The 21,856-nt window shown below is 42.2% G+C and overlaps 1 long non-coding RNA gene across 1 annotated transcript; it reads right to left on the bottom strand.

The window, feature by feature from the left end:
- Positions 1 to 278: 278 nt before the first annotated feature.
- LOC112838378 (uncharacterized) lies at positions 279 to 21,319 on the bottom strand. The gene is made up of 3 exons (XR_003211963.2): positions 21,136 to 21,319; positions 9,485 to 9,655; positions 279 to 541 (listed from the first exon to the last, which is right to left on the bottom strand). It is a non-coding gene; the product is annotated as an uncharacterized lncRNA (long non-coding RNA).
- Positions 21,320 to 21,856: the final 537 nt, after the last annotated feature.

The raw sequence follows: 21,856 nt of genomic DNA, 5'->3' as shown, positions 1-21,856 counted from the left end.
AAAAATTAATATTGTCCTTCCCAGTTAGCATTTGATAGATGCTTAAACAGTGAATGTCTGATGAAAATTTAGTTTTTATTTCGATTTCTAGTTAAGTTCATTTTCTCATGTTTCTGAGGCAACTAGTATAATATGGTGGTCGAGGGTGTAGCTCAGGAGTGGTTTGTGTTTCTGACCTTGGGGAAGTTGCTCAGTTTGCTCATCTGGAAAATGGTGATGCTGGGAGACCTTAGAGCCTACATGAGTACCCACTGGGATAGTTCACGTAAAAAGCTCAATAGATGTTGGCTATTTTTATTTCTATAAAAAAACCCCCATCATTCAGAGACACAGTGTTGTGCAGATTATTGTGATTATTGAAGGACATTGGAGAAAAGCATAAACTCTCAGTGTTGACAGAAGAGTTGACAGTTGGCCGCTTTTCTTAAAATATGTTCCCACTCTGTTTCATTTCTGAAGAAAGTGTTGAATCTCTCCTTCATGTCACCCATCCCTGCAGGTGGGCACAGCTCCAGGAGTGCACAGCCGGCCATCCCTAGGCCTGGTGGAAATGAAGAGAGACCAGGGGAGATAGAAGCAATTTCAGAAACGGGGAAAAGGCAGTAAGGAAAAAGCTGGAGAATGCTGGAGTAATCTTACTTTTCCTACAAAAGGTACAAAAGGGGCTGGCACAGTTTTCTTAAATGTTTGACACTAGAGGTCAACAAAATTTCTCTGTTAAGGGCCAGCTAGTAAATATATTTGGCTTGTTGGGCCATATGGTCTCTAGCACAACTACTCAGCTCTTCCTGTAGCACAAAAGGAGACATATATGATACATAAAAACTGATCATGGCTGTGTTCTAATAAAATTTTATTGACAAAAACTGGTTGTGAGCCATAGTTTGCCAACCCCTGATCTAGAGCACACCTGAGGGTAATGCAAAGCATTCATTGTTTTTCCCATAAAGTTGCCTCAGAAAAAATGTGGAGACTCTCTTTTCCCCTCTAATATCCCTTCCTCTTTTTACTCCACACATTTCTTACCCCAGGGCCTTAGGTTCATTCTGGTGGTGACCACGGTGACTATGGTTTGTGCAGGAGCATGGCAGTATCTGTGTCCAGGCTCAGCCCTCCCACAATCTCAGAGGGGAGCTCCTACAAGACAAAGCCTCCTTTTTACACTGATAGCTTTGCATTAACTTTAATATCTCATTCCATTAAAAGACACTCCCTGTCAGGGTAAGAAAATGGGAAATGAAGAGGGTGAGAGATTCGGAAAGTTCCAGAATCTGAGGCTTAATTTAAATGATACTCCCTGGCATCCCACTCAAAGTATTTCTACCAAACACAAGCTGTGTCCTCACGCAGGGAGAGACCCATGTCTCCAGACCCTCCTGGACTTGAGGGGGAGTCCCCAGCCTGCTCATAGCTTCCTCCTGTGTCTCATTTCCCTGGGAGCTGGATTCATTTTTCATTTTTTGGTTATAAAGTTTTATTCTGATTTCTTAGGCTTTATCTGCCTGTCAGTCTTAAAGTCTTACTTCCATTGCAGCCAAGAACACTGGAGTCCTGTCACAAACTTGTTCTGGGTTCCAACATTTATCAGGTGGACATGAAGAATGGGCTAGATGAGGCTTTGCTACAGATAAAGAATCTGCATCTTTTAAGATCTGTAGAAGAAGTGCTCATTTTCCATCCTTTCTTCATGGCAGCTAGCCCCGTGTCTTATCCTCAGTAAATATTTGTTGATGGTATTTTGAGGGCATGGCAACTGTGACTATATCCCTCTGTATATTTGTTCAACAAAAGGCTGCTTTTTCTAGTTCCAGAAACAGAACTGAAGCAATTTTTTTTTTCAAGAGAACAGGGTTTTGCATAGAGACATAGACTCTCAGAATAAAACAAATCTACTTTCTTGAGACTCATAGGGGAAATGGTGGGGAGGTGTTGAGGATCTTTAGGGGAGTTAAGGGTTACAGTTTCTTTTCATTCTAGATAAGAGTTGGGGACAGGCTAGAGCAGCATATGTACAGCTCATTGGTCCTGGAGAAAGCAGAGTCCTTTATTACCCAATGCAAGGAGATACAGTACTTCTAGGAGCCAGTCCCAACAGGTGCAACTATGGCTACCTGTATTATTGCCTTAGGCTCTTGTAGGAAGACAGCCAGAGGCTCCCTAATGGAACCAGCTGCACATAATCCTCATTCTCATCAAGAAGGCTAGATCATAGGGGCTGGTGGCCTGATCATATCAGGGGCAACCAGTTATTTCACATATCATCAACGAATCCTTTACAAACCAACCACATAGTTACATTTCAAGCATATCACTGGTGCCTGAATCCAACTGTTATATTATAATCCAGTTGCATCATCAAGCTTTATCGCTAAAGGCCTAGGGTTTTAAATACTTTATGGAACAGCCTGATGACCTAAGAGAGAAAGTCTCATTTCACAATAGTATTTACTTGACTGTGTGTATAGGCACATCGCAGGTCCTGGGAAGAAAGGAATTTCTCCAAGAAACTCTAACCAAGACACGGTAGCAATTTCTTGCTGATTTCACTCTGACACTGAATTTTCTTCTCATTCAAATGTGCATTCATTCATTCACTCAAATATTTGTTGAGTATCCCCTGTGTATCATGTACTCTCTTAGGGACTGTGGATACCTTAGTGAATAAAACATGTGGCCCAGTTGCCCTGATGGGTGGGCTCTAAACTATACATACTGGTGGGATAAAGTCATCAGAAAAATAGGCCTTAAATAATGATTTCGATTTGGCTTTGGAAGACAGCACTTAATTTTAAGGAAAAACTTCTTAGTTAGGTTTTACTAAATGTGTTAAGTATGTTAGTATTTCTCAATGGTACATAAACTCATGGTGGCAGGAAATAGCCCAGAAGTTTGGGACAGGACTTTGAAGAAATCTTACAATAGATAATCCCTAAGTGGATAAATGAGAGGTGTCAGTAATAGCAGTGGGAATTTGCTTAGGCCCTTTTCCTGGATTTTCACGTCATTGAGAGGAGACGTGCTCTTAAGTTCTCCTTTCGAGGATCGAGGGTGATTGCACGGCATATTGATATTTGAAGAAATTCATTCAATATAAGGCAAATACTGTTTTCATTATGAGTACACAAAGTGGATGTGTTCTAAATAAGGAGTCCTAATCATATATTAACTCATCTATAAAATAGATATTTCCATGTATCTGTCACACTCACTTGATTTTAAAGTTATTTTCTGCCAGGAAAAGCAAATAAAATCCATCCTGCCTAATTGTGGCCTGTAAGATTTCTCTCTGAAGCGCTCTCCATGTCCTCCATTTGGTTTCTTGTAGAACTTCCCTACTGTTTGTAGATCACCCTTATCAAATATTAGTCCCACAGAAAACTTTGCTTGTGCCCGAAAGACTCAACACATATGAACTTCCCCAGAGATCTAAGGAAGACTCTGGCTACCTGCTTGGACTCCGTGTCCTCACTGGTGTAGTGTTTCTGGTCTGGTTACTTGGCCTTAGTCCTGCCCAGAATCCCCACCCAGGTGCAGAGAGGGCCATTGTTAGTTGTCTGAAACTCCTCATGTTGGCTCCTCTTCACAGCAACCCCGTGTGGTGGTCTTATCTCTATTTTAACATGAGGAGACTGACACATGATCAAGTCACATGGCTAGTGCTTCCAAGGCGAGTACTTGAACCTGGGTCTATGGTTTCAAAACGTGGGTTCTAGGACCAGCCACTTCTGCCTCTTGTATTTCTAATAATTAGATAATGTAATGATGGTATCCTTCCTTATGATATTATAAGCAGCCAACCAAGAGGACAGATGACCCTAGAGGCCATGGGACTGATCACTGATTGTCTGGGGGCAGCTTACCTAGAATTCTAGGTCCAGAAAGACCCATAATTTCCTCCTCAGCTCTCTCATTCCCTCTAATTGGAAGATATTGGGACCCCGTCTGCTGCTCTCCCTTCCAGAGCAGTTGTATTTGATTCTCCTAGGGGTTCAGCGAGTATGCCTGGTTTTGTTGACTTTTTTACTCTTAACTTTTTGCAAATTCTTTCCAGGTCCTGTTATTGTTGTTTTGACAAATTGCCTTTGAATTCTTTATTTTTTTTTTCTTTTTCACAGTCCCTGCTCTGGCCAGTGACTGGGTGACTGACTCCCTAGTTGGCCTCTTTGCTGACAGCAGGTCCACAGTGTATATGCTCACCTGATAATTTTCCTGCAGGCTATGAGATTCTTTCATTCAGGGGCTCTTTCTTGCTTCAGATCAGGTTTCCCATTTTAGCATTCAGAATCTTCCTCCAATGCCAGTCTGATTTTGGATGTTGAACTTACTCCTGCCTCTGTTTTTCTGCTTGGGCTTTTAGCCCACATGTTCTAAGTCTCAGCCATATTTCAAAGTTTATTTCCTCCAAAACTTCTATCACACTGACCTTTAGCTTTTCGAATTTCCTTTAGAACCAATGGTAGTGGTCTCGCATATGCTCTTTCTCTTCCGAGAATACCTTTCCTCCTGTTTCTCACTTAGCTTTCCTTTATTTATTTATTTATTTATAAAAAGATTTTATTTATTTATTTATTTATTTATTTATTTATTTATTTATTTAAGAGAGAGGGAGAGAGGGAGGGAGAGTGAGAGGGTGAAGCAGACTCCCCATGGAGCATGGAACCCAATACAGGGCTCGAATCCAGAACCCTAAGACCATGACCTGAGCTGAATCAGATGCTTAACCAACTTAGCTTTCCTTTAAAACTCAGTCTAAGGGGTACTTGGGTGGCTCAGTCAGTTAAGTGTCCAACTCTTGTGTTAGGCTTAGATCGTGCTCTCAGGGTCATGAGATCCAGCCTTGCATGGAGCCCTGCGTCTGGTTCCACGCTGGGCATGGAGTCTGCTTAAGATTCTGTCTCTCCCTCCCTCTGCCTCTCCTCCCACACTTGTATGTGTGTGTGAGCTTTCTCTCTCTCTCTCACAAAATAAATAAAATAAAAATAAAAATAAAAATAAATAAAACTGAATCTAAGCCCCATCATTTCTACCAAGGCCCCTCTGATGGCTCTTGCTCTGTGATCCCATAGCACACTTGTGTTTACCACCGTTGTAGAAGAGCACATTGTATTGAGATGGTTTATGTCATCATCTCCCCTTCCAAACAAACAGAACATAATAAGAACATAAGTCTGGCCCAATCTTGTATTTCCAATTGGCAAACGTCCTCCATGCCGTGTGTCCCAATACGAGTGAATCTTGTTATCATTGGTTTGTTGAGGTCTATGCAGCAAGTCCTACTGCTCTTTCTTGCCAACCTCCATTCTTCCTCTCCTTGGCTTTTGGCTTCTTGCCTCATTTCCTGATGATGGCTTCTCACTGACTGAATCTGGATATTGAGCTTCTGGTCTTGGACTTGGTTTTCTCTTGGGTCTGATTACTAATTTCCACTTCCAGTGAATTTACACCCAGTTTCTCTGGGTAACAGCTCAAAATAGTACAGAATTGCCTTGGCTCTTAGTACCAACCAACAGACCAACAACACTCAGGTCTGGTTCATCTCACACTGTGAAAAAGAACTGGAGAATGTACCCAGAAAACACAGGTACTGTAATCAGACAGTGAAAAAATGATGAGAATATGGGAAGGTGTGAAATAGACAAAAAGCAGGATCGTATGTGATGATTTAATTTTGTTGTGCAGACAGCAAGCACAGGCTACTGCAGGAAGGGGAGAGTTCCCTAGACAAGCGTTGGCAAGAATGATCAGAGTCCAACTTGGATTGGTCTTGGAAGGCTGGATAAAGGCCGTAGATGTAGAGAACCTCCAAATGTGCTAGTGCAACGGAGAGTGGAATGTCAAAATCTCAGCTGGTCTACTCTGTGTCATAAATGTCAACCAAATCCACATTCAATGCAACTTTTGGTTTCTGGTTGTTTCTGAAGATTTTCTTTGATCCTTTCTTGTCTTTTCCTTCCTTCCTTCCTTCCTTCCTTCCTTCCTTCCTTCCTTTCTTTCTTTCTTTCTTTCTTTCTTTCTTTCTTTCTTTCTTTCTTTCTTCTGTTATGTTTTGCTGATTTTCCTTAGTGATATGTTTGGATTTCTTTCTCTTCATTCTTTGCATATTAGTGTTTTTTAAAATTTAATTTAATTTAATATTTTAGTTAATTAATTTATTTGAGAGAGAGTGAGAGAAAGAGATCATGAGCAGGGGGGAGGGGCAGAGGGAGAGGGAGAAGCAGACTCCCGGCTGAGCAAAGAGCTCGATGCGGGACTTGATGCCAGGACCCTGGGATCATGACCTGAGCTGAAGGCAGATGGTTAACCAACTGAGCCACCCAGGCATCCCTATTAGTGGTTTTTGATATATAGGTACTATTAGGTTTGTATATAATCTCTCCTACATGTAGCAGTCTATATTAGGTTGATGATGGTTGAAGTTTGAACCCATTCTTTACTCTTATCCTCCCCACATTTTAGGTATATGTTATTATATTTCATATCCCTTTTATGTGTGTGTGTGAGTTCCTTGACTGATTTTTTCCAGAAACATTGTGAAACTTTTGGTTTCTGGTAAGAATCATCACTTTATTGACTTCTTCATTTTGCATTTATTGCTCTCATCAGCACTGGGTGGTGACTTTATTTTGGGGCCATTTATCACAAATGAAATTTGCTACAGTGACTATGAATTTGAATTCTGGTTTAGACCTGGGTTAAAATCCTGCCTCTTCTATTTCCTGACTGGGTGACCTCAAGCAGATTTCTTAACTTATCCACCCATTAAATGGAATACTTCCCATAAAACTCTTAGCGCAAACCACTGCGTCCACAGTAAACACTCAAAGGTAGCTATTATTATTGCTAGTTTTGAGAATTACAATGTGGAAGACAATTAGTGGAGAACAACACATTTCCCTTGCAGTTTCGACGTTGGGTGGCTGGAGAGACTCAGTCACTGGTGAGCTAATGGTTTTCACTCACACACCCGTGGTTAGAAAATTTATGGCTTAGAAAAATTATCGATTATATGTCATGAGCCATCAGAGTCATGCAAAATCATTTGAAATCTCACATGTCCAATCTGCCAGAGCTGAGGGTCTACGGAACTTTCTTCCCTGTCCGTTGGAAAGAACAGCTGGACACCAGGCTGTGTATGCTTGTAAACAATTATTAAATTACCCTGTAGATTTGTCTTCTCTAAGCTGAATGAACTTGGTTCTTTTAACCTCTCCTGAGCATGGTTTTGATTTTCCATCTCTTTAATCATCTCTGTGGCTCTTTTCTGAACCTTCTCCAAGTTCACCATGTCCTTCAATTTACTCGGGAGTGCCTAATTGCTCAAAGTTCTCAGCTAAAAGTTTTCACAACATGGAGTATAACTATACCTTTTCTAGATGCCCTACTGTACTTGAGAAAAGACTTGCCTTCTTTTAAACTGTGCTGTTATGCCACGGAATCATAATAACATCCTACATTTGTACAGCAAAGGTGATTTTCAAAGGACTCTTCCATGTTATTTCCTGGGATCTGCATTACAATCCAGTGAGCTGGGTACAACCATCCTCCTATTTCAGATGAGGACACTGAGATTTGGAAGGACTCAGAGACATGCCTGAGGTCACAGAGACAGTACAAGTTACAGTTGGCTTGGAGTCTAGGGATCCCGTTCTGTAAATGCCACCATTCTTTCCACCACATGCAGGGTCATGCTTATAAACAATTTGTAAAGTACATGGTCATCTAAAGGGTTTTCTACTCTACTTCCTAAGAGCTTGTTTTTTTTTTTTTTCCCCACTGTAGTTGAGTTGGTGTTATTAATTTCCTCCCACCAAACCCTTCCACATGCCTCACTGATCCTTCACGACTCTGACTGCCGTGTGCTGGAGCAGAGTAGCCACTTTGGTGAGAGTGTGGGCTCATGTTGAGTGTGTCCCATGATGAAGGGCCTCAAAAAAACCCTTTTGGAAACACTGAATTTCCCTTCAGTGTGATCTCAAAGTTACTGATCGAGAATTTTACTCCTAATGATGCACACTGCGATGTAAAACTTTGGCCTTTGGGGTTCTTTGCACTGTTTCCAATTAAAAAGAATATTTTCTTGTGGGGAGGGAAAGGTGATTCCAAACCCTCTCCAGTGTACTGCCCTCTTGTACAGTTCACAGTGCCTGGAGCACTTCCTGGGCAAGTGTGGCTTGTCATGTACATGACCAACATCTGCGGAGGGTGAAGACTTCAGTCAGGTGCAAGGCCAAGGTTGGCCCCTTAGATTTGTTTTTCCGCCCTCTGGGAGTGATAAATACTGAATACTAAAGAGATAAGTACATGCGTAATTCTGGAGCTAGAAATCCTTATGATTTATATTCCATCTTTGAGGAAGGATTTAAAAAAAAGCCTACTCACCTATATGTTGGATATTTTAAAAATGAATTCACTGGTTGTTTGACTGAATTAATGAGTCAGTTAAGCCATTTTAATGTATTCCCACACCCATGTGCAACAACAGTTAAAGAGGTTCTTTTTAAATAAAAATGCTGAGGCAGGGCAGTTGACAGAGAAGATTATGGGGAGAGAGAGAGAGAGGTAACAACTCTGCAGTGTTTCCCAAGCTGCACAGGAGAATCAGCTAGACTGGGGAAGGAGGTACAATAAACAGCACCACTCAGCCCAGCCCCTGCCAGTTTGATTTAATTAGTTTGAACTGGAGCCCTATGTCGACTTTATTTGAAGATCCTCAGGCGACTTAAAGCAGCTAGGCTTGAGACCCAGTGATGAGGGAGGGAGAGGAGACGGGAACCTGAGGGTCATTGCAGGCAAGGGTCTCCTATCACATGGCTTGGGTTTACCAACTTTGGGAAGCTGGCCCTGATATTGGGCACCATCATGGTCCTGGGATTGTACCTGACAGCGGCGGGAAGTTTATGGTTATTCACCATCTTAAGGGACCTTGGATCTGAAGACCTAGCTGCATCTTCCATGTCATGTGACCCCAGGATTTCTCTATTGCTCAACAGAGTCGGGGTAGAAGAGCCTGGACTCTACTGCCAATGGATTTCTAGTATCCTCTAGGGAAGCTTTTCCTAAATGACCATCATAAGAATTTCCTGGGATGCGTGTCAAATATGAATATTCCTATACCCTTCCCCTAGAGATTCCGATTCACGAGTTCTGGGATGGGGCATTCTGTGGTCTGTCTATTTCAAAGGACTCTGGCTTAGTCTTATGGGCAAGCAAGTTCAGGGAGTTTAGAACACAGGAGATGCAGTGGAGGAGTTCATTAGGTGTAGAGATTTCCCAAGGCCACCCTAAATCAGATGCAGTAGGTTGAGACTGAGGCCCAGGAATTTTCCTTCTCAATCACTCTCCTGGATTCCTCAGGGAGATCTGAGGTGGGTGATTCCCTTGCTTGTTTTTAGAAATGCTGCCCCAGGAGAGAACTGCTATTTATTAAGGGTCTACTCTGGGCCTGATGCAGTCCAAGCTGTTTTACAACCTTGAGTGCACTCACTCTCCATCTCAGCCTTCGGTCCTCTCGAGCGTGATCAGGACCCGTGATGCCCACGGGTGTCGGAGACCCGGCTGGTGTTCTCAGCGTCCTCTGTCTTCCTATTTCCACACGGCGCCAAGGTCCCTGCAGTTCTCATCACCAAACCTGCCAGCATTATCTATCATTGCTCTTCTAGACAGGTGGGTAAAAAGGAGATTATGTTGGTTTACAGGTCTCATAGTTTGAAAAATGATGGTGTGTAGATTCTCTAGAACTGAGCATTGTTCCTCTCTAATGTCCCATTCAAAGAGTAAATTTGTTATGTGGATTCAGGCTTAAAGGACAATGGTAACGTGATGTCTTTAAGATTGAATTTTCAGGAGCTGCAGAAACATCTATACTGGGCGGCGCCTGGGTGGCTCAGTTGGTTAAGCATCCTGCCTTCGGCTCAGGTCATGATCCCAGGGTCCTGCGATCCAGCCACACAGGCTCCCTGCTTGGCGGGAAGCCTGCTTCTCCCTCTCCTTCTGCTCCCCCTGCTTGTGCTCTCTGTCTCTCTCTGTCAAATAAATATTTAAAAAAAGAGAGAGAAACATCTATACTGGGGTTCTATACATCAACCCCTGATAGTGGGTGGTGGTATAATAGTGAATCTCGATAAAGCCTTCACAGTTACGATAAGTTAGACCACACATATCTTATAACCCCATTCTAAATGGGCTTAAAGACATTTCTTGTTGAAGAAATTGAAGAAGTCTGACATTCTGGTAACTTTCAGGCGTGCTTTGATCAGCTCTCTGGCTTCATTTCTCTGAGATTACTTTGGCTTTGCCCTTCTCTCGTGGTTGGCTTCATTCTCATGGATTCTCTCAGAGGAGGGAATGGCACTAGCAGCTCCTGGCTTTCTGTGGGCAAGCTCCACCTTCCCAGAAGAAGAGAGAATTCCTCTTCCTCCAGTCACTAAACCTAATCCAAGACAGAGCTCTATGATTAACTGAGCTTTGGTTACATACTCATACCTGAACCAATAATTCAACTGACTGACAAAGAGCAACCAGGATCCACCCTGGCAACGGGGTAGGGTGACACCCAATTTTCAGGACTGAACTTGGGATTAGGTAGAATGGATGCTTTGAAAAAAAATCAGCAATATTCATTACAGAAGCCATGTGTTTTTTTCTATTATGTAAATAAGACATTGTATTCCAGATGCATTGCTATTTTTCTACTTTAATAGGAGATGATGAGGGGTGTCTTATTTAAAAAAATAACTTAAATTTGAGTATAGTTGACACACAATGTTACATTAGTGTCAGGTGTACAACATAGTGATTTAACTTCTCTATAGGTTGTGCGACGCTCACGGCAAGTGTAGCTCCCACCTGTGTCCATGCAATGCTACCACAATATCATCGACTATATTCCTTATGCTGTGCCTCTCATCCCTATGACTTCTTCATTCCATAACTGGAAGTCTGTATCTCCTACTTCTCTTCACCCATTTTGCCCACTCCCCTTTCCTCTGGCAACCACTAGTTTGTTCTCTGTATTTATAGCAACCATTAGTTTGTTCTCTGTATTTATAGAGAACAAACTAATTTTCTGTTTGTTCATTTGTTTTGTTCTTTAGATTCCACAAATGAGTGAGATCATACGGTATTTGTCTTTCTCCGTGTGACCTGTTTCACTGAGCATAATACCTTCTAGGTCCATCTATGTTGTTGCAAATGGCAAGATCTCTTCCTTTTTCACAGCTGTGTAATATATATTTCACATCTTCTTTATCCATTCATTCATTGGTGGACACTTGGGGTGCTTCCATATCTTTGCCTTTGTAAATAATGCTGCAATAAACAGAGTGGTGTATATATCTTTTTGAATTCATATTTTTGTTTTCTTTTGGTAAATACCCAGTAGTGGGATTACTGGATCATATGGTAGCTCTATTTTCAACTTTTTGAGGAGGCTCCATACTGTTTCCCACAGTCGCTGCACCAGCTTGCATTCCCACCAACAGTGCATGAGGGTTCTGTTTTCTCCGCCTTCTTGTCAACACTTGTTATTTGTCTTTTTGATTTTAGCCATTCTGACAGGTGTAAGGTGATATCTTGTTGTGGTTTTGATTTGCCCTGACCTGATGTTGAGTGATGTTGAGCATCTTTGTATGTGTCCGTTGGCCATCTATATCTTCTTTGGAACAACGTCTATTCAGATCCTCTGCCCATTTTTTAATTGGATTGTTGTTTTTTAAACATTCTTTTTTTTAAAAATTTTATTTATTTAAGTAATCTCTACATCCCACCTGGGGCTTGAACTCACAACCTTGAGATCAAGAGTTGTATATGCTCCTCCAACTGAGCCAGCCAGGCGCCCCTGGATTGTTTATTTTTTTGATGTTGAGCAGTGCCTTTGAATGGGGTCAAAATCATCTCTCTAAATGCTTTCACTAAAAGTAGTTGGTTAGGACTCCAATTTTTTATGACACACAGCATGGAAAGCCAGCCAATTCCAGCAGAGTAACTAAACCAGTTGTGACTAGAAGCTCTGCCTCCTTTATTTTTATGGACATAATGATAATAATTGCTGTCATCTGTTAATATTATGCTAATTATTTTCCACAAATAATCCTATTGACTTTAAAAAAGTGGATACATTGAAGCAATACTGGAAGCTCAGAGGAGTTAAGTAACTTGCTTTAGATCACACAGCCAGTGAAAGCCTGGGCAAGACTGGGCTGGGACCCAGCTGCACCTGCTTCCCAAAAAGAGAAGCCTATGTTCTTTCCAGTCTGTGTTGTCCTTTAGGAATCTGTGAAACAGGAATCAGAAGTACATGAATCCTGGGGCACCTGGGTGGCTCAGTCATTAAGCATCTGCCTTTGGCTCAGGTCATGATCCCAGGGTCCTGGGATCGAGCCCCACATTGGGCTCCCTGCTCCGTGGGAAGCCTGCTTCTCCCTCTGACCCTCCCGCTGCTTGTGTTCCCTCTCTTGCTGTGTCTCTCTCTGTCAAATAAATAAATAAAATCTTAAAAAAAAAGAAGTATATTAATCCTGCTTGCCTAGGCTCTCATTTCCTTGTTTCTGAAGCAGAAGCAAGAGAACACATCAGTTTCTTGTGGGTGCAGCAAACAACGAGTTGCATTTCCAATTTAAGGAATATTTGTATAAACAATAATAAGATATTAAAATGTTGAAGCAGTAGAAATGTTTTTAAGAGCCAATGTCTGGAGACTAGAGTTTCTCCACAGCTATACAAGGCACGGTTAATGGGCTGCTTTTCTACAGTATCTTCAGAGGAAGCAGACAGAAACACAACACAACCACAAAGGGGTTTGAACACAACTTCATTTACTTATTTGTCTGTTTTTAACATAAGAAACGGGAGATGCTAGCTAAAGGAGTTGTCAAGAAACAGCAGTGGCCCTTCAACAGATGAATGGATAAAGAAGATGTGGTCCGTATATACAATGGAATATTACTCAGCCATCAAAAAGGATGAATACCCAACTTTCACATCAACATGGATGGGACTGGAGGAGATGATGCTAAGTGAAATAAGTCAAGCAGAGACAGTCAATTATCATATGGTTTCACTTATTTGTGGAACATAAGGAACAGCATGGAGGACATTAGGAGAAGGAAGGGAAACATGAAGGGGGGGAAATCAGAGGGAGAGATGAACCATGAGAGACTATGGACTCCGAGAAACAAACTGAGGGGTTTAGAGGGGAGGGTGGTGGGGGGATGGGTTAGCCCGATGATGGGTATTAAAGAGGGCACGTACTGCATGGAGCACTGGGTGTTATACGCAGACAATGAATCATGGAACACTGCATCAAAAACTAATGATGTGCTGTATGGTGACTAACATAACATAATAAAATTAAATAATAATAAAAAAAGAAACAGCAGTGACTATCAGGTTTCTGTAATTGGCAAAAGTGGGAGTGTTACACACATAAACAGGTTTGATGCAAAATCCTACGGCTGGTCACCCCTTCTGAGAACCTCACTAAACTGCCCCTTTTCCAGCAGAAATATCCCGCCAGCCAAGGAGGCCTGAATCCGTCTCCCAAGGCACATCTGTTTTCACTCTCTACCCCTACAATTTTACATTTCCTAGATTGTGGTACAGAAAATGGGACGAGACAATTTAGCCCAATCGATTCGCAGCTACTAATGTCTTTTAGTAGAGTTGGGTGGGGGGATCCTAATTCTCATTTACCTTTGGAAGGTGATATCCACTTCTTAATGACTTGAAATTTAAAAAAAAAAAAAAGGTCTTGCTTTATTTGTTTATTGAAGACTTTCCTTGTCAAAGGCTTTTTTTTCTCTGAGGAAGATAAGTTTGTGGAGGGGAGTGGAAGAGGAAGGAGAAGTCATTCTGGCATTTCTTGTTTCCAGAATGCCTGGCCTAGGTAAGGAAGGAGGAGAGGAGGGGCCTCAGAGCATTTGGGAGTTTACCAGAGAGGAGAACCGGATTGCAGATGGGCCGAGAGACTTGCGATTGTCACCATGCTGGAGAAAAGGAGGTGCTTTGTGCCTTCCTCAGTAAGTTATCTACTCTGCAATACTTTTCCAGCAACAGAACTGACGCAACAAATAAATTAATATGTTGTTATTAGGCAGAGACATGGAACAGCCGGGAAACTGGGGTGAGGGCAGAGGGCAGACGTGACATGCTTTCAGTGAGCTAGGAAACAACAGGAAATGAACAATGCTCCCTTGAGAACATTGCATCCGAGGAACTGTACTGGCCATTAATGAAGGGCCATATCTAGGGGCTGGTAGAGATGGGAAGACATTGCATCAACACACCTGGATGACTTCATATCATGTCTGTTGTCTCATTCTTATAAGGTAAAAGTCACGTTTTTAAATGTGAAGACATTGGGGGCATAATTACATAGAACAGAATTACCCGGAGTTTAGAAAGTAATCTTAAGAACTTGGCATTATTTGAAAATGCTTGCAAAGGCCCTAGGATTTCCTTAGGACATTGAAAAACAAAAACAAAATCCAAAAACTAACTTCATATGTGTAGTAAAATATTGTAAGTTTGCCCCAAGGTGTAGGTTTCATAAAGGTTTGGAAGAACTACCAAATCCCAGATGCAATCCCTTGGGTCCTTCACTTTCTCTAAGGAAAAAAAAAATAAAGGCTAAATCTCAGTTGAGGCCTGGGAGTATTCACCACACCCTTCAGATGAAGTTGGAGTCAGCTAGAAAAGAGAGGGGTGACTCAGTGATCCAGCAAGTCAAACAGAAGGGATCGTGCTTGATGGTCTGGCCCCTGAGCCGAGGCCTCTGCCAGCCACATGGTCAGCATGGCCACGCCTGGCCACCGCCTCCTGTCCCCTCAGCCTTGCCCACTCTGTGCTTGCCGCCCCGAGCCAAAGCATGCCTGACATAATCATTCCTTCTGTCCTTTCATTTTGCCCATTGTGAGAAGGAGATGTGCCATTTTAAAGAATGAGTTTCATTCATTCTTAATTGCCTTTTAGAAGTGGTAAGAATAGAAGATACAGACGGTCTGGTAGGGCAGCTTGGATACAGCTCCTAGGCTCAAAAAGCCTCGGCTTAATTCACGGCCTCCTAGATTTGTGACCTTAGGCAAGTCATCTAGCATCTCTGGGTCACAGATCGCTGTGCATGAGGTCAGAGGTTTGGATCTGGTGGATTCAAAGTTCCCTCCAGCTCTAAAGATCCTGACCCAAACCCAGCAGGAGATACATGGTAGCCTGACATGGGCCTGCCCACTCCGGCCTCAGTTGGAGACCCACAATGGCGTCTATCAGAGTTCCAGACACTGCCTATGCAAGGGGGAAAGATGGAGGTGCGAGAGGAGAAGGGTCCCAGCCTTCACGTAGGAGAGGATGAGAGACTTGTTAAGGAAAGAAAAAAATGAGTTTTATGCATTTTAATTCTTCTGAGTTCCCTGGAACTCTAGATTTCTGACTCGTCTTGTTTGAAGCTTCATTTTTCTTCTTCTTCACAGAATCAGTAATTATAGCCTTCTTCTAGCAACCCCCTATAGAAATCCAGTCTTAAAAACTCACAGATGGAGGGATGCCTGGGTGGCTCGGTCCGTTAAGCAACCAACTCTTGATTTTGGCTCAGGTCATGATCTCAGGGTCGTGAGATCGAGAACCACATTGGGCTCCGTGCTGGGTGTGGAGCCTGCTTAAGATTCTCTCTCTTTCCCTCTCCCCCCTTCCACCCCACTGCATGCACGCACTCTCTCTCTCCCCCCACAGGAAAAGAAACTCACAGATGGAGCTTTTAATTCCATTTCCTATTTGTCAAGGTTTGCTTTTCAAATCCACCCTCCCAAGTCCCTTTTCTCCTCCTTCAGCCCTCCATCAGTGTTTGAATAGAGACTGGAGACTTCAGCATGTTTTCTTGTATCTGCCTCTCCAGGTAGCCTCCCTACTACTCATTTGGTCGTTACAAGTGAGTTACTTAAAATCTGGATCTAAAAACCAGTTCATATTTCTTGGACATGTATGCGCTTCTAATGAGAGACATTTTGTTTTATATTTGGCTGATCTTGGGGAAACCGGTCTCCCCCACTGCCGTATTTATATGAGCCGGAAGTACCTGTACACAAACCTGGCATCCTCCCCAGGATGTGGTGTTTAGGGAAATTATAGATCATCAGAGACCCTTGAACGCAATTCCAAGTACTTTGCAAAGTCTCACCAAGTCCTCGCCAGTATTTGTGTCAAAGCAGAGTAATATGCTCCAGGAGCATTTGTTCTGAACGACTGGTATTTCGGAAAGAAGATGCCATTGTAAAAATGCAGCTCAGAACAGTTCCACTTATTTATCAATGCTTTCATGCAAAACAAATATTCACTCAAAGACAGCATGCTTTGGGCTTCTGATTAGATCACAGAAGTATAAATATCACAGGGCTTTTATGTGTTTGCATGATGTGAACCAGCAAAGTTCTTTCCTGTGACCCTTATTTTTAATATAAGCCTGTGTAGAGAGGCATATGATTTCTGTGCACTGTTGTTTGCTCAATACATTGTTCTTTGGTTTGCATTATTTGAACGAGTAGCAGGTTTCCGGATCACATAAAAGTTTAAAAACCAAAATAACCCGCCAACCTTTCGAGATCCTGCTCTACATCACTGATGGTGAGGAATGCTTTTTCCCAGCGGAGCTGCAGGGAGGAGATTAGCGAGGAATTACTCGGACGGCATAAATGCAGCCCACTGGCTTCCCTGTCCAGGATTCAATCCACTTCACAGTCTAGCAGACTAGACTTGTCTCTCCCTTAATAATGGAAGTGTTCCACTCCTAGGCTGGGATCGAAGCATTTTAAAAAATATAACGGTTTGCATACTGTGCAGTGATTTGTAAAATGTGAATGCCTACAAAAGCCATGGTTACCCAGCATAACATTATCTTATTTTTAGTTACACAACCAGTAAAACAGCTGGAGGTTTAAAATCATGGCCTAGCACTAAATGCACTACTACATTTTATCCATGCAGTAAGGGCCTGTCCTTTGAGTGAGGCGGTAGGAGAAAGCGGAGTGATTACTGGCAAATTAACACTTCCAATTTTAATAGAGAAGTAAGGCCTACATAACAACATCGGAATTAGAATCTATGCCAGTTAGATATCATATAGCATATGATGGGCATTTAAACCACACTAATATACTACTGCATTTTATAATCACATGAACCCTCGCTCGTTAGTCAAGAGATAATATCTACCCCAGTTGACTAAAGAAGTAACCTGCAAAATATTTTACTTTATAGCTTCTTAACGTAGTTAATAGAATCATCTTGGCAATAATAGCAAAATATAATTGGCACTTAAAGAGCTGTGCTTGTTTTTATTTTCTCTGTAAAAGCCCGAAGTAGTCTGTAACATTCCATCCCCTTTATCTTTAAAACCAAACTTTTCAGCTTGGTCAGTGATTTTGCATTTGGCAAACCCAGAAAAATACTAGATTCCATCACATGAAATTGCTGACGTTGACTAATTTGACCACATAAATGGCAATTTCATATAGTCTGACCCACTGCGTTTTGCCAAAATGTACACACACACCCAAATTTGTAGCTGATACATTGATTTGTTATTTAAATATGTCGGTTTGGGAAGGAAATGTTTCCTGTCCCTCCCCCCCCCACCCCGATGTTACCTCAGTGGTTATGTCTAGGAATTGCCTGTGGGAGGTGGTGGTTAAACCTTCCCCGCCTGCCCCACCTGACACGCTCCTGAGCAGCACTGTAATCTAATAAATACAAATCAAACATGTTTTTATTTCTTACAGTAAAAGGGGAAGAAAAGTATCTTGCTATATTTATTGACCTAGATCAAAACGTGCAAAACATCTTGACAAGTCCTCTGGGTCCTACAAGGAAATGATTAGTTTGCTGGTGCTTCTGGTTCCTTCAAGCCACCGGCTTTCTTGATGACACACCCTAGCTCTTGTCAGCACCTGGAGTGGCTTCAACTCTGAAATCTTAAATACAATCATCCTCTTTGACCACAGCCTTTGATCATTACGATGAAGTCCGTGGTCTCTTTCTCTCTGAAGTCAATTATCTCTCTCTCTCTCTCAGGGTCCAATAGCTAACTCATTTTGCAAAAAGGTCCCGCGCACACAGACCAATGGTGCCCATAGGGGCAAATGGCAGACCTCCGACTATACAGTGCAGAATGGCGGGACCCCGGGTGAGAACCAGAGCAGGGGGCCCATCCCTGCCACTCTTTGTCTCCCTGTGCCCAACAAGGCTGTTTGTCATGCCCATTACTTCTCCCTAACAAGTGGGTCCGCCCTGGGGAAGCCACTGTGCCGAGGCCAGGGTCCCTAATGGTGGATGAGAACCAGGCTGGATCCAGTTGGTGGGTTTGCTCACCCTGGCAGTTACCAGGCAACAGTCCCATCTTGAATTCTGAACAAAGCCCAGCCCCCACTTCCGGGTGGTTGATCCTGTGGCCAAACAGGGTACATTAATTTCCCGGGGCTGCCACAACAAATTACCGCAAATTGAACGGCTTAAAACACTCAATTATCTCTTGAATCTCTTTTCTTTGTGATCTTCAGTGCCTCACTCACTACTTACTGCCCTCCCCACCCCCACCATTTTTGCTATTGTAAATAATATTTTTAAGTTACATATCCTGATTATTTGCTGCCAGTATATGCAAATGTAATTAATTTTTTTTAGTTATTTTGTATTCAGCAACTTTGCTAAACCTTAATGCCAATAATTTATATGTGGATTTCTCTGGGGTGATATCTCTGCGCCCAGCCTGGACCTCAAACCCACAAGCCCAAGATCAAGAGTCACATGACCTACCAAGGTGAGCCAATCAGGCGACCCAATACTTCAATCCTTTGTTTCACACAGTAGGAAATGTTTTGATTTTGTTAAATGTTTGCCAGTTTCTTTGCTTAGCATGACTTTCTGTCTCATTTTTGTTCTGGGGTTTTCCTTATTCTGTCTGAAGCTCTTTTGCAAGGTATTGATTTATTTCCCTTAATAAGGACTTGATTGTGAAATTTCTCATTGTTTTTGGTTTGTCCAAAAATGTCTTTATTTTGGCTTTGGTCTAAATATAATTTACACAGGCTATATAACTCTAGGGCTGGCAGACTTCCTTTCTTTCTTTCTTTCTTTCTTTCTTTCTTTCTTTCTTTCTTTCTTTCTTAGCACTAGTGTACACTAGTCTGCTCTTTTCTGGATTCCGTTGTATCCTGTCTGTGTAACAACTGTTCATTTTATTTTAATTTTTTAAAGATTTTATTTATTTATTTGACAGAGAGAGACACAGCGAGAAAGGGATGCAAGCAGGGGGAGGGTCAAAAGGAGAAGCAGGCTTCCTGCTGAGCAAGGAGCCTGATGTGGGACTCGATCCCAGGACCCTGGGACCATGACCTGAGCTGAAGGTAGACGCTTAACAACTGAGCCACCCAGGCGCCCCGGCAACTGTTCGTTTTAACGTACACATTCTTCTCTCTCTCTGGCTTCTTCTATGATCTTGTCCTTTGCCTTGTTATTCTGTGACTTCACTGTAATGGTGTAGGTGCAGATTTCTTTTTTTATTTATCCGACTTAGGATTCATTTTAATTCCTGAATCTGAATCTTGCCCATCAGATCTGGACATTTGCAGCCATTTTGCCTCCAAATTTTGCGTCTCTCTCGTTCTCTTATACTTTTCTGGAACTCTGATTAAGTACATAGTAGATCTTCTATGACCCTCTATCCCCTGTTATTTCTTCCCCCCTCCAGCTCGTTGTCCTTCTGTGTTGCATCTGGGTAATGACTTTAACTCTATCTTCAATCTGCTTTTCAGAGGTATTTAATTTTCTATTTAATTGATTGTAGTTTTAAAATTATGATTGTGTTCACATGATTTCCACAAGTTCTATTTGGTGCTTTTCCAAACTGCTTGGTTGTTTTTATGAGTCTTTTTTATCTTCCTAATCATAATTTTCATGCCCTTCTTTACTTCTTTAAATATAAAATGGACCATTTGTAAGCCAGAAAACATTTCTTTAAATGTGTGCATTTTCAAAACATGTGAACGTCCGAAGTCTTTCTAGGTCCGTCTGTCATTTCTACTGACTTCTGCTCAGGAGTCCTTGTTTTGTCACGTACTCCATGATTTTTCAATGTGGCATCATGTTCAGTGGAATGTTATCTACAGACGTTCTTTGCAACCTGGATGAAGTAACATTCCTCCAGAGAGGAATTTGCTTCTGTCAGGAACATGGGGTCACTCGCAATCTGTGACTTTTTATTTTTTATTTTATTTTTTTAAAGATTTTATTTATTTATTTATTTATTAGAGAGAGTGAGAGAGCACAAGCAGGGGGAGTGGCAGGCAGAGGGAGAAGCAGGCTCCCTGCTGAGCAAGGAGCCCGATGTGGGGCTCGATCCCAGGACCCTGAGATCATGACCTGAGCTGAAGGCAGATTTTTAACCGACTTGAACCACCCCTGGACCTCCATTTTTAGGCAGAGATCTCCTATCAATTTTACCTGCTTAGTTAGGTCCTGGGTTTTACCTGTGGTTCCTCACACCTCTTATGACTATTCCAATGAAAACTAAAGAGTAGAAGATGCTCAAAGGGCAACCAGCAGCCAATATCAATGTCATTTCCTAAGTGATTAGTTTCCTTCCGATACTTCCAGGATTATCCCCTCTTCTGTTTACTCCTACGTCAAATGAAGCCACATTGCTTGTTCTTGCTCATCTTCTTGACCTTTTATCTTTGAAATTCCCTAAGGCTCAGATCTTAAAATTCTTTTCTATCTACACTCACTTTCTTGATCACCTCACCTCGCCTTGTGGGTCTAAATCCATTAATATACCCATCCGCCTCCATTTATATCCCCAGCCTGGGTCCATGCGCAACTGCCTCCTTGACTTTTCCCCTCAGATGCCTAACAGTGTCTGATATTTGCCCTCAGATAGATTTCTTCTTCAGTTTTCCTCCTTTTAGCTTATAGTAACAGCAGACTTTTAGTTCTTCTAATTCAGAGTCATCTTTGGCTCTTTTTTTTTTTATCCCGCCCTACATTTTATCCATAAATAGATCATATTAGTTTTATCTTTAAAATATATCTAGAATCTGATCATTTATTATTACCTCCATGAGTATCAGTCTCATCCATACTACCAGAATCTCTCACCTGAATTATTTCAGCCCTCCTAGTGCTCTGTCCGTTGCTGTCATGGCCTCCCTTCGATCCGTTCTCAACCCAGCAATCAGGGTGGTCCTGTTAAGATGTAATTCAGATCATGTCACCCCTCTGCGTATGGTCCTCCAGAGGAAAAGCCAAAGTCTTCACAGTGGTCTGAGGGCCTTGCAATCTGGTTCCCATTACTTCTGTGACCTCATTTCCTACTGCTCTCTCGCCAACATTCTCTCTGCCTCGGCCACACTGGTGTCCTTGCCTTTCCGTGAACACACCAAGCGAGCTTCCTCTTCAAGGCATTTACCCTTCATGTTTACTCCACCAGGAATGCTTGTCACCAGATCACTTCCTCATCTCCTTCAGGGACCCCCTCAAATGTCACCACTCAGTGAGATACTTTCATTTAAGATGGTTGCTTCTCCCTCCAGCATCTCCCTACCCTACAGTGCTTGGCACTTACCAGGCATTCAATGAATCGCCGTTGAGTGGATGGATGGATAAATGAAATAATTAGCCCATGGATAAAAATAGAAATATTGAGAATTGTAGAACCTGAAGTGATAACTAAAAGGGCTCAAATGTTACTTTCTTTTCATGGAATAAGGAGAGGAATGGGAAGGAGGAAAATCATGGGGGATTTTGGATACACCTTAGAAACATAGCTCCTTATTCACAAACGTTTATCAAGTGCTCACTGTTCTCAAGTCCTCAAGAT

The sequence above is a fragment of the Callorhinus ursinus genome, unplaced genomic scaffold (assembly GCF_003265705.2).
Source record: "Callorhinus ursinus isolate GAN/ISIS: 27379988/994484 unplaced genomic scaffold, GSC_fseal_2.0 scaffold26, whole genome shotgun sequence".
Taxonomy (NCBI): Eukaryota; Metazoa; Chordata; class Mammalia; order Carnivora; family Otariidae; genus Callorhinus; species Callorhinus ursinus.
The sequence above is the reverse complement of the archived record's forward strand: the minus strand, read 5'-3'. Positions and strand labels throughout refer to the sequence as shown.